The sequence below is a fragment of the Lactuca sativa genome, chromosome 2 (genome assembly GCF_002870075.4).
Source record: "Lactuca sativa cultivar Salinas chromosome 2, Lsat_Salinas_v11, whole genome shotgun sequence".
Taxonomy (NCBI): domain Eukaryota; kingdom Viridiplantae; phylum Streptophyta; class Magnoliopsida; order Asterales; family Asteraceae; genus Lactuca; species Lactuca sativa.
In genome coordinates, this window is record NC_056624.2 from 11444961 (window position 1) to 11457318 (window position 12358).

Here is a 12358-nt window from a genome sequence, read left to right on the forward strand (position 1 = left end):
GATTTTTCCAAGTTCGGCTTAGCGACAGACAGCTAAAAACTCGAATCGGAGATCGAACGACTTTTGACCGGAATGACCTAAACGAGAATCGAAGGTCTCGACAATGGTATTTCAGCGGTAAAAAGTCTGGCAAAAACAGACGTCAGATAAAGAAGTTATGAATTTCTAAAGAAATTTTCTTAAACGCGACCTTTAAAAATAAATAATAAAAATAATTTCAAAATTTGCCGACGGAATCTAAACGAAAGCTATAGAGCATAGTCTCACCTACGCGTGGATATAAAGAACGTCGAAAATGGAGTTCGTATGAAGAAGATATGAATTTTAGAAGTTTATTAAATAAATAAAATATAAATTTTATTATTTATCCTTGGTATTATCCGAAGGCAGGTCATCAGATAGGGCCGAGTTACGCCCAGCGGAATCTCGTACGCCCAGCGTACTCAAGGCCTAGGCCTCGGATCGTCCACGTCTCGCCCTATGCGAAGCTAGCCTTGTCCCATCCGAAGTCCGAGGCAGTCAAGGATCCGGTCATGCGTGACGCTTGCGTACGCCCAGCGTACCGAGGCGGTTCCCACCCTCTATAAAAGGGATGCGAGGGTTTCGAAGAAAAGGGCCATTCTCTCTCATTTCTCTTGCGTTCTTGCCTCGTTTTCCGTGCCCGTGCTAACCCGAAGCCCCCGTCACTTTGCTCAAGTCCCAAAGGTTATTTGTGCTCCTGAGATTCCCGAGAAAATCCGTTTTCCCGAGAAGAAATTCTGCCCGGTTTTCATCTCGCCTTTCTTCGATCTTTCAAGTGAGTTCATACCCCTTAATTAACCTTTTAAATGTTCTATAAATGCTTTTATATGCTTTCAAGGGGGGGGGGGGGGGAATACAAGTAAAACACACGATTATTATCGTGTGTTATATAAAGTTTTATTATACACTTTTATTCAATAGAATCATATGTGATTTATAAACTTTATAGGGAACTTTCGTACGTAAAGTATATCACGATAACATTATATCTTTTTGAAATGAAAAATGTTGTTATATATGTATAAATTAAACACCCTACTTAGATTACATGTATATGTGTCCAACTTAGAGACTATAAAAATCTATACTTTCATACCAAGTGATTCATTTTCTAGGGATTTCTAAACAAACGAGACACACTTTTAGAAAGCTATAATAGGTATAGTTTTACGAGAATATTGCTAACTTTTACATACTAGAAACATAATTTTCAAGAAGTCACTTTCAGATACAAGAAACAAACGAACATTTTAACACGTAAATCTGTTTTTATACTAAGATTTGTGAGACATTAACTTCACGTACATTCGAGTACACATATCAAGTCCTGTATTATATACCAGAATCCCTTGGAGGGGGAGCATGGTGTTTGTGTATAGATCTATACGGGCTTGACAACCCGCGCCCTGACTGTTAGCTACAGTCCACCATTTGGGGTGACAAACATCATAACATTCCAATGCCTGAAGAACATTGTGTATAGGCAATCCGAGTCAATAGTATGGTTATAAAAACTCACATGAGGTACTAAAAATACATTGATTTACAAGGTTTTATTCAAACATATTGGATGTTTTACACGTACATACATTTTCTAGAAACAAACATTTGTCTTGTTAGAAGGCTACATTTATGCTAGTAGAAAATATGGGATTTTCTAGAAACAAACAAACAAAAACAAAACATTTCATTTCATACAAACATTGTCATTTAATACTTATGAAACTCACCAGCTTAAATGTTGATCTACTCTTTCAAAACTACTTGTACAGGGACGGTCCTAGCCGATTTGAGGCCCGGGGAAAATAAAAAAATGAGGCCCTTCTTAGTAAAAGAATTATAATCAATCAGTTTCGATTAATATACGAAACAGTAACATGTGTTAATTCACTAGAACGTTTTTGGTAAAAAAGGACGGAACCTTTCGAAAAATTATTATTAAAAATAATTAATACATTAGAGGTTACAACTGAACATAAATATACATGGATTACTATATAGATTAGTATATGTTTATCTGTATAAGTCTCCATTCGTCAACATGTGATTAAAACTTGTCTCTTTGCATATTTCTTTCTTGAGGTTTTTATACCGTTTGCTTCACATAGACAAAAAAAAAAGTCACTAATTAATAGAATAACACAAGATATTCTTGATTAGCACCATGTGAAATCAAACATAACTAGAAATCAAATATTTAAAGCTAATCTTACAATATATTCAAACCTTAGAAACATTTTTCCTTTGTTCCACACACCACCTGTACTCATATTCCAACATCCTTTTTTTATTATAATTCTGCTATAGATGCTTGTACTTGGAGAAAGTTGAAAATGTGATTGAAGTCCATGGATATAAATTTCTTTTTCTTGTCCTTTGTTTGATAGATAGCACGATTCATTATGCATTCACAATTGGTAAAATATTAAAGAAAAGCACCACTGATCATAGATTAGAAACTTGGAATCAATATACTATGCAGAACAAAATGAAATTGTAAATCTGTGTTACCTGTATTTTATTCAAAAAGTAGATTTCATTATGGCATTTCATCAAACACTTAATAGACAAACAAAATCACACATTTTCTCTAGGTAAAGAAGCTTGTGCAAAGGAATAAATCCACTGTAGAAATGATAAACAACACAAATGGAAAAGAAAAGTAATATATTAACTTTAGGTTAATATCCATAACCCACTTTAGAAATCAGAAAATCGAGTCCCATTCAAACCCATAAATCAAAACCTAAATCTATAGAAATCGATAAACAAAGCAAATGAGAAAAGAAAAGCAATGCATTACCTTTAGATTGATATCCATAATCCATTCTCCTTGTGAAGGTGATTAAATTGCTTCTTGAACTGTTAAGAAATGTTTTAGGACTTCAAAGATTTAAGAGGAAGGAAAAGGAAGTTGGGAAATTTAAGAGACGGCGACTCTAGGAGAGTCTTTTCCTGCTTAAAAATAAAAAGAAAAAAAGAATTATACACAGGAAAATAATGTAAAAATTCCAAAAAAGAAATGCAAATCTCTAAAAACGTAACAACCGCGGTTCGAACATGGGACTAACTTATAGGACTCAAACTCCCGGACGACTTAACCATGTCAACTGCACATTCTTTAGGTTTTGTGCTACTAAATATATTATATATCTTACGCCATAATATATATATATATATATACACTAACCGTAACTTGTAGGGCCCCGAGATTTGGCGAGGCCCGGGGCGGTCGCCCAGCTTGCCCTCCCTATAGGGTCGGCCCTGTACTTGTATGTCCCAGGGATTCAGTAATTACAGGTATCAAACAGCTTTTGAAGAAGGGACGCTGCGTCATCAGTTTAACTTCATATTTTGGCATCATATTGTAATTGGTTTTGAACATGTACTTTTCAAACAATGTAAACTTTCAATTATATATATGATGATTGTATTGCTTTCTTTACTATGTATTCATTTGTTATGCTACCACATGAAGTCATCCGCCTCCGAACGTTTCCGCCGTTCTGGTTTGGGGGTGTGACACAAATTAGGAACAATTTGTATAAAATACTTAAATTATTAATTTAAATATAAAATTACAAGTTCAACGTATATATAAATTTTAGTTTAACTTAAATAACTAAAATAAATACTTTGTAAATAGTTAAAAGTGATAAATTATAGTGTCTTTCTATTAATGATTATAAGTTGGTTAATAAAGGTTAAGTAAATATTAAACCTAAAATGTAATCATAAATAAACTAAATTTCAATTTTAAAATAATATATTTATTTTTACTTATAAAGTTATGTCTTTAACTTTGAACATATTATACTTAATTTATTATATTTAATATGTTGTAATATGTAAACCATTATCAGTTTAAAGCTACAACTTTTGAACAGTTTGGACAAAATACTTATATTGTTAACTTAAATATAACATTACAATGTCAACTTAAATATAAATTTCAATTCCACTTAAATATAAAATTACAATGTCAACTTAAAAAAAACCAACGAATATTTTGTAAATAGTTAAAAGTGATAAATTGTAATGATAAATGCAAAAACTAAATTGTAATCTCAATTTAACTAAAATAATTCCTAAACATATTTTTATAATCGTTAAAATTTTTCAAATAAGTAGTTTAAAATAACTTACAATAACAATACTTAAAATTGACTCTATATAAATGATTATATTGTTACCTTTAAAATCAAAACATAATGTTTGATGTTTTAAATAATTATAATGATAAAAATTAAAACATTAATCAAATAAGTTTTAGAAATTAGTGAACAACAGCAACCACTATAAATAACATTAAACCATATATTATATTTAGTTTTATTCATGTGTAACTCGCAAGTAGAAGTCATTCAAACGATTGAGATTATGAAGTTATAATAGATGTATATATTACCATATAATTCAAAATAATCAATATATTATATCAATTTATTCTACAAAATATAATATCAAATTTAACAACAACGTTATTGTTATGTATAAAAAAACATATATTTGTAAAGACTTCAACTATATAGGTGTTTCTACGCATTACAATGTCAACATAAATATAAATTTCAATTACGCTTAAAAAACAAAATAATATTTTGTAAATAGTTAAAAGATATAAATTATAGTGATAAATGCAAAAACTAAATTGTAATCTCAATCTAACTAAAATATTTCCTAAAAATATTTTTTATAATCATTAAAAGTTTCCAAATAAGCAGCTTAAAATAACTTACAATAAAAATAGTTAAAAATAACTTTATATAAATGATTATATTATCACCTTTAAATAAAAAAATAACGTTTGATATTTTAAATAATTATAATGATAGAAATTAAAACCTTATGCAGATAAATTTTTAAAAATTAATTAACAATTACAACAACTATAAATAACATTAAACGATATATTATATTTAATTTCATTCATGTGTAACTCGCGGATAGCAGTCATTCAACCGATTTACATTATGAAGTTATAGTGTGTGTGTGTATATATATATATATATATATATATATATATATATATATATATATATATAGGGCATAGGGAATATGTGGTTGTAATTTACCTAAGTTTATATATAGAACCCTCCAAACTATGTAGTTTTGATCCATATATATCAAAACCAATCATGATATCTCGTTTACTATTCTTCCTTAATCATGTGACTTACTAAGTCAATTGAAATTATATTCTTTTTCTTCATTGTGTCTAAGAATTTAAAACATTAAACTCATGACCATTTAATCAACTCTTCTAAAATTTAAATGAAAACTAATAAAATAAAAGATAAAAGAAGAACCTACAATAACTCAATCAATTTTTTCATAAATCATTGGAGATAGTTTTTCAATTGAAGGACAAAACTTTTGAGTCATATTCGATAAAAAAAATATTGGTTTTTTACTTTCTTTATAAACTTCAATGATTTTTTACAATAAAAAATATATAATTGATCTTTTGCATTTCATTATTTAATTTAATTCAATGATAATCTATTAAAACAAATATAAAAGACAAATGAAATTGGATTTTTTTTTTGTTTAAATCTACATTATTTAAAAGGTTCTATACCTAAGCTTAGGTACATAACAGCCACATATTCACTTTTCTCATATCTATACAAACCTTACTATTTCTAAAAATAGATTTAAGACGTCCAAACCTTTCAACTAAATATACAAACATTTATCAACAAATTACAAAATACAATGCATTAAGTACCAATGTAAAATTAATATTGAAACATTCAAACCTACATCCTTATCTTACCCAATATAGATAATTTAAATTTTAAAAAAAAATCATATTCTTTGACTAGAATGAGTCAACATGGTACAATCCTTAAAACATAATATACAACAAGTTTATGCAATCAGATCTTATCCGTGAATCAGTCAACAAATGTTAAACCAATCTTTTCTCAATTTCAGCTTTTAAATTGGTCAAAATCAAATGAATCGGTTAGATCAAATCTGACTTCTTGAATGAGTTGAATTGGGCATTATTGTTTCAAATGAATCTTATCACCCTTGTTATTAAGGCGTTATTGTTTTGACCTGACTCATTCTTTATCTCGTTGTTTCCTCATATCTCGGCAGATTATCTTCATTCTTCATATAAAATTGAAGACACATCCAAATCAGTGCCTCTCTATCTGTGATTATCACCTAAACCTCCACCGTCCAGCAATAAGAAGTCATTTTTGCGTTTGGTTCATCATGTCTATTTATTTACCGATTTTGTATTTTTTTGTTTAGGGCAAACTAATTTCTGAAAGAAAGTTAATCGCACCCGTCGCTTGGCGCGGGTAAACGGCTAGTATATATATATATATATATATATATATATATATATATATATATATATATATATAAATAGAGAGAGCATATATTATCATATAATTTAAAATAATCAATATATTATATTAGATTAATATAAAAATTATTATATCAAATTTAATAACAATGTTATTATAAAACTAAAAAAAATAAATATTTGTAAAGACTTCATATTTGCGTAGTATGAATAATAAATAAGGCAGATCCAAATGACAAGCCGACTGTATTTAGTTGAGAGTCCATAGGCCTATCTAGGATAACTCAAAAAGCCGACTGTAATTCCAAAAAGCTCCACAAAGCCCAGAGACTCAGACTCAAGTTACTCGGTGAGTTTGTTCGTTCTCTCACGTCTTTGTCTCACCTCTCTCTTTCTGCACTAGTTTCGACCACTGATGCACACCACCGGAAACGGAAAGATGTCTTCCTCTCTATGAGCTCTGAATATCCTGTTTTCCGGTCTCTAGTTTCAAGTAAGTTAACCTAATTCTTGTTGTTTAGTTTTATTTAAACCCCAAATTACTTTACTTACTTTATTAGTTTTGTGATCTTTTATATCCAAGCCGTAAGTTATATACCCTAAAGTATATGACTTAATTTTTGGGATGAATTCTAGCTTTTCATTATTGTGATATTATGTGATTTTCAATTTTGTAAACTCTAAATTAGGCATGATTATCCCTATAGTTCATATAGCTCATATGAATTTACTTGGTCATAGCTCTATCTTGTTCCAGTCTTGTTTGCCCAACTTCTATTTGGAAAATGATTGTTTCTGCATGTAGAACACTTGAATCTACCATATAAACTGCTTTTTTCACCTTTTTTTTTGTTCTATAGATGGTTTTCCGTTTGCTTAATGGTTCGTTTTGACTAAATCACATTCTCTATTGTTTATGATGGATATTGATGACATGTTTGGCCAGTCTTTTTGGAGCGATGGATGAACAAATATTCTTCTTTTTGTAGGCAGTGAATAAGCCATTTGAATGAGTGTAAATGACCATTTTACCCATTCACTAAGTAACATTTTCTCATTATGCCCTTCTAGAAAACCATGGATCTTTACGACATATTTGGCAGTCTCTAAATTTAGAAGACACCTACCTAAACGAAGGCTTCCAAGAAGGCTATGACACCGGTTTTGCCTTGGGAAAAGACGATGGGCGTGAAGTTGGATTAAAAACAGAGTTCATAAATGGTGAGGAATTAGGGTTTTATAGAGGGTGCATCGATGTTTGGACCTCTGTGATTCGAGTTGAACCCACGTGCTTCTCGAAAAGTGCTCAAAAGAAGATTAAAGAGATGGATGAATTGGTGTCCAAGTATCCGATTTTGGACCCTGAAAACAAGAATGTCACACATATTATGGGATTATTGAGGGTGAAATTTCGGGCTATTTGTGCAGCATTGAATATGAAGTTGGAGTATAAAGGGTACCCGAAAGAAAACGACATTCTGTTTTGAGGTATGTAAATCAATAATTAATGGGGAATGTTTTTGGATGGAATGGAATCCATCAAAGGAATTGGAATCCGAGGGAATTGATGAAGGAACTGTTATGATTGGTCCTAAATCTTGTTAAAAACCAATTCCTCCTTTCAAGATTCTTTTAGAAAGTTATTTTTGGTTTTGTTTGCAATCATTTTGAATCAGAAGTAACAAACCATATTTTTTTTCTATCAAATCCTGTTTGAATAAATAATGTTTAAATTATTTGAAAAGATGATGAGAAGGAAGTGAAATTTATATAAAAAAATTAAAATTTAATGAGGAAATCTTTTGTCTATGATTCTAATTATTAGTTAATTCCATGAAATTAGCAGATGAGATCCAACTACAACTGTTTTGTTGGATGAAGCACAGGTTTCAGATCCTCTCATCATAGCTAGTTCTGTGAAAAGGTTTAATAATTTGCTCAATGTTATCTTGTTTAAATGGTAATCAAATTCTCCATGGAGATGTTAAAGCTAACCACTTTTTTTCTGCAATGTTTCTACATGTTCTACCTGAGTAATTTTTTGAAAATTTAAATATGATATATATAACTTGATAGTTCCCTTTTTTCATTTCAGTGTTGGAATTCTAGAAGAGTTGTGAGATGAAGATAAGGAACTCTTTCCAGTTGAATGTATCATAGAGATGAAGAAAGGATCCATCTTCTCTTAATGTCAAACATAGCATTGGTTGCGCCTTATGAGCCATTATACTTGAAAATTTGTGTAAAAATTAAAAGCTCTTATTCTTAGCTGCTGTTTCTGTTTTCTTCTTTCAAATCTCACTTTGCATTTTGTGGTCCCATTCCCATCTTGTAGATCTAGGTATGATTCCTGCCTGGTATCAAGGACATATCTTTACCCATTTTGTTCCTCTGTTTTTTATTTCTTAATTTTGTAAGCGTTTGTTACACTTTGGATAGTATTGATAAACAACTATGAAGTCTAGTTGATTTGTATGTATAGTCATGTGCTAATTTATCAACATTAACAAGAAAGAGATCAGGTTCATGATTCTCCTGACTGTTCATAAGTATTTTTTAGAGTTTTGTTTATAAGTCCTTATTTGATTAGGGTAAGTTTTCTTCTTTTTATACACAATAATGTTTCTAGCTTTTAGGATTAGTTGATTGTTGGAGAAATTATATTCATTGTGACCATTAAAAGAGCAAAGGTCTTTTGTTGTTCTATCTTACTAGTCATTATTTCCATCATCCTTCCACCATCACTTTTAAATATGTGGATTTTCTACATATATTGTCTTTCTAAAGCTTATTGTGTAACTTGTTTTTATTAAACAAATAGTAAATGTACACGCTTTTGATGCATGGGTACAGAGGTACTGAAAAAATGTGATGGTATTAAAAAATGTTGTATTGCACAGGCTTTGTATGAAAACCGATAATTTTTCATGCCTGTATCACTTGCTCTATATTCTATTATTCTTATTTAGATTCGAACATATGTTTAATTAAAGCAGAGCTTAGCTTATTGACGACTTTAATCCACTAATTGATCATCTTTTTGCTGCTTATTATGTCTTATTTAATTAGAGTTGAGCATGTAATATAAGTAACAAAGGTACTAATCTGCTGTGTGTAAGGAACAACTCGTAGAGCAGGGATGTAGTGTCATTGTAAAAACTCATTGTGCAACAATAATCATTTTATGTAAGTATTTTTATGTGTAACTTGCCTTGTATTAAAACTACTATGACTAATTTAGTGATGATGTCAAATTTTTAATTTTTCATTTAAAGTACCAATGGCTGGAAAGCATTAAAGTACATTGCTATTAATAGCCAATGTGAGTATGTTGGCATCATGGTAAAAAACTATAAGTATGTTGCTGTTTTCCCTTCTTCAAAAGATTTTTCCCCCTTTTTGGTGAGTTTTTATGTGTAACTGAATCGAACAACCCAGATCAAACCATATCACTTATAATTTATTGATGAAATGATTCAAGCTGGGAATGCTCGAAGATGATGGCTAGCTGACACCACAAATCAGGTACATGATACGCCTGGATGTTCAAGCAGGTGGGGCCAGGTGTATCGGAGGAGAAAATAAAATTATTTTTATTACAGTTTTGTATTTTTGGTATTTATTTGTTACTTGGGAGATAAGATATTATCTTTCCTATTATCTTTTCTATTATTTAGGATCTGGATTTGCAGAACATTATAAGTATGATTGTTTCTAGTTTTAAAGCATCAAGGAATAAGAATTAAACCTTAGGGTTTTCTTGGAGTTTTTCCTGTTCTCGAATTCAGGACCTATCATCTTGGTATCAGAGCACCGATTCTGATGGCCGATAAACTAGAAGGGAAAGGGACCAATGCCGAAAGGTTGGGCTCTTTGGAAACCACTGTCAACCGGATCCTGGATGCGGCTGAGGCGCATAAAGAGGAGGTAACAATGAAGATGGATGATCTGACTAGGGCTTTTTCCGATTTGGCCCTGGCAATGAAAAGATCGGTCAAAAAACAAAAAAAAGGTGATGCCAGTTCTTCAGTGGAGTCACAAAGCGACACCACTAGCGACAGCGAAGATTCAGACGCTTCACAAGGCTCAAAGAAATTTAGAAAAAAAGAGAAAAGGAGGAGTACTGGGCAAGGGTATCGAAAATTGAAGATCCCTATTTTCAGTGGGGAAGACGTGCAAGGTTGGGTTTACCGTATTGAACAGTATTTCGAGGTCCAGGAGGTCAAACGGAAGAAACGGCTTAAGGTGGTAGCGGTTTGTTTGGAGGGACCACCTCTCTCGTAGCATCGTTGGCAAGACTCCAGGAAACCATTCAACTCATGGATTATGTTCAAAACCAAGTTGTTAGATCGTTTTCAATCATCTCGGGAGGGTAGACTGTTGGAGCAATTCTTAGCTCTCCAACAAGATGGCACTGTTAGAGATTATGTCGATCGTTTTGAAAGCCTTGCTGGCCAAGTAAGTGGTGTCTCGGAATTTGTCCAGGAAAGTACTTTTATAAAAGGCCTTAAGCCAAGTGTTCGTTCCGCTGTACGGATTGCTGAACCGGAATCGTTGTCACAAGCCATCCGCATGGCCCTAAAAATTGACGAGAACAAGGGGCAAGGAGAGGTTAAGGCGGGTGGGTATGGTACAAGTAAGTGGAACAACGGTGGTGCCGCCAAGACAATTGCCACCCACACCCCGACTGGTATTGTACCAGAAAAGAAGACGAGCTCGAACAACGGGGGCAGTACTCTCAAAAGACTGACACCGACCGAGTTAGCGTAGAAAAAGGCTAAGGGTATTTGTTTTCGTTGTGATGGCAAATATTCTCCGGGTCACCGCTGCCCTAGCAAGGCGTTGCAAGTGTTGTTGGTTGATGAAGAAGATACTGTAGAGGAGGAAGAAGATGGAGACCACCCGCATTTGGAGGGAATTGAAGTGTCCTTAAATTTTGTTTCGGGTCTCACCCCTCCGCGCACGATGAAGGTACGGGCAAACATTCAGGGGGTCCCGATGGTAGTATTAATCGATTGTGGAGCCACCCACTCATTCGTCTCTAACCGGGTAATCGAGATTTTGGGGTTAATGGTTATTGATACGGGATCGGTGAGGGTCGTGTTGGGCAACGGGAGGAAAGATAAGACACGGGGTACTTGCAAGGCAGTGACCCTAGAATTGTAGGGGTGTAGTGTGGTGGAAGATTTTATTCCTTTGGATTTGGGAAGTTCAGATTTGATTTTGGGCATCACTTGGTTGCAAACGCTGGGTAATGTCACATCGAATTGGAGGGAGTTGTGGATGAGTTTCTGGGTTGACGGTCGATTGATCACCATACGCGGGGACCCGAGCCTCTCTAAATCCCTTGTGTCGTGTAAGGCGTTGGGGAAATTGTTGCAAAAGGAGGGTGAGGGATTCGTCATCCACGTAGGTACTATCAAAGACGAAGGCGATTCAGGTCAGAACACGGGAACTACTCAGATCATATTGGACAGTTTCAGAGAGGTTTTTAACACTCCGGAGGGGTTACCACCATCAAGAAGCCACGAACACGCCATTAATTTACGCGAGGGAACGGGCCCCATCAACATCAGACCGTATCGCTACCCACATGTGCAAAAAGATGAAATTGAGAGATTAGTGAAGGAAATGTTAGAGGTGGGAGTGATTCGGCCAAGTACTAGCCCGTTTTCGAGCCCGGTGTTGTTGGTCAAGAAAAAAGATGGTAGCTGGCGGTTTTGTGTTGACTACCGGGCCCTCAACAAAGCAACAATACTCGACAAATTTCCGATTCCGGTCATAGATGAGTTGTTGGATGAGCTTCACGGGGTGGCGGTTTTCTCAAATTGGAGCTTAAGTTGGGGTACCATCAGATTCACATGAAGACGGAGGATATTCCGAAAACCGTGTTTCGGACACATGAGGGCCACTACGAGTTCTTGGTAATGCCGTGTGGATTGACAAACGCCCCGGCTAATTTTCAGTCGCTTATGAAAAAGGTATTTAGACCCTTTTTACGAAAATTCGTGC

The 12358-nt window shown here is 33.3% G+C and overlaps 1 long non-coding RNA gene across 1 annotated transcript; it reads left to right on the forward strand.

Moving 5' to 3' along the window:
- Positions 1 to 8187: 8187 nt before the first annotated feature.
- LOC111908487 (uncharacterized) lies at positions 8188 to 8825 on the forward strand. Its single transcript, XR_006187826.2, has 2 exons — positions 8188 to 8306; positions 8442 to 8825. It is a non-coding gene; the product is annotated as an uncharacterized LOC111908487 (long non-coding RNA).
- Positions 8826 to 12358: the final 3533 nt, after the last annotated feature.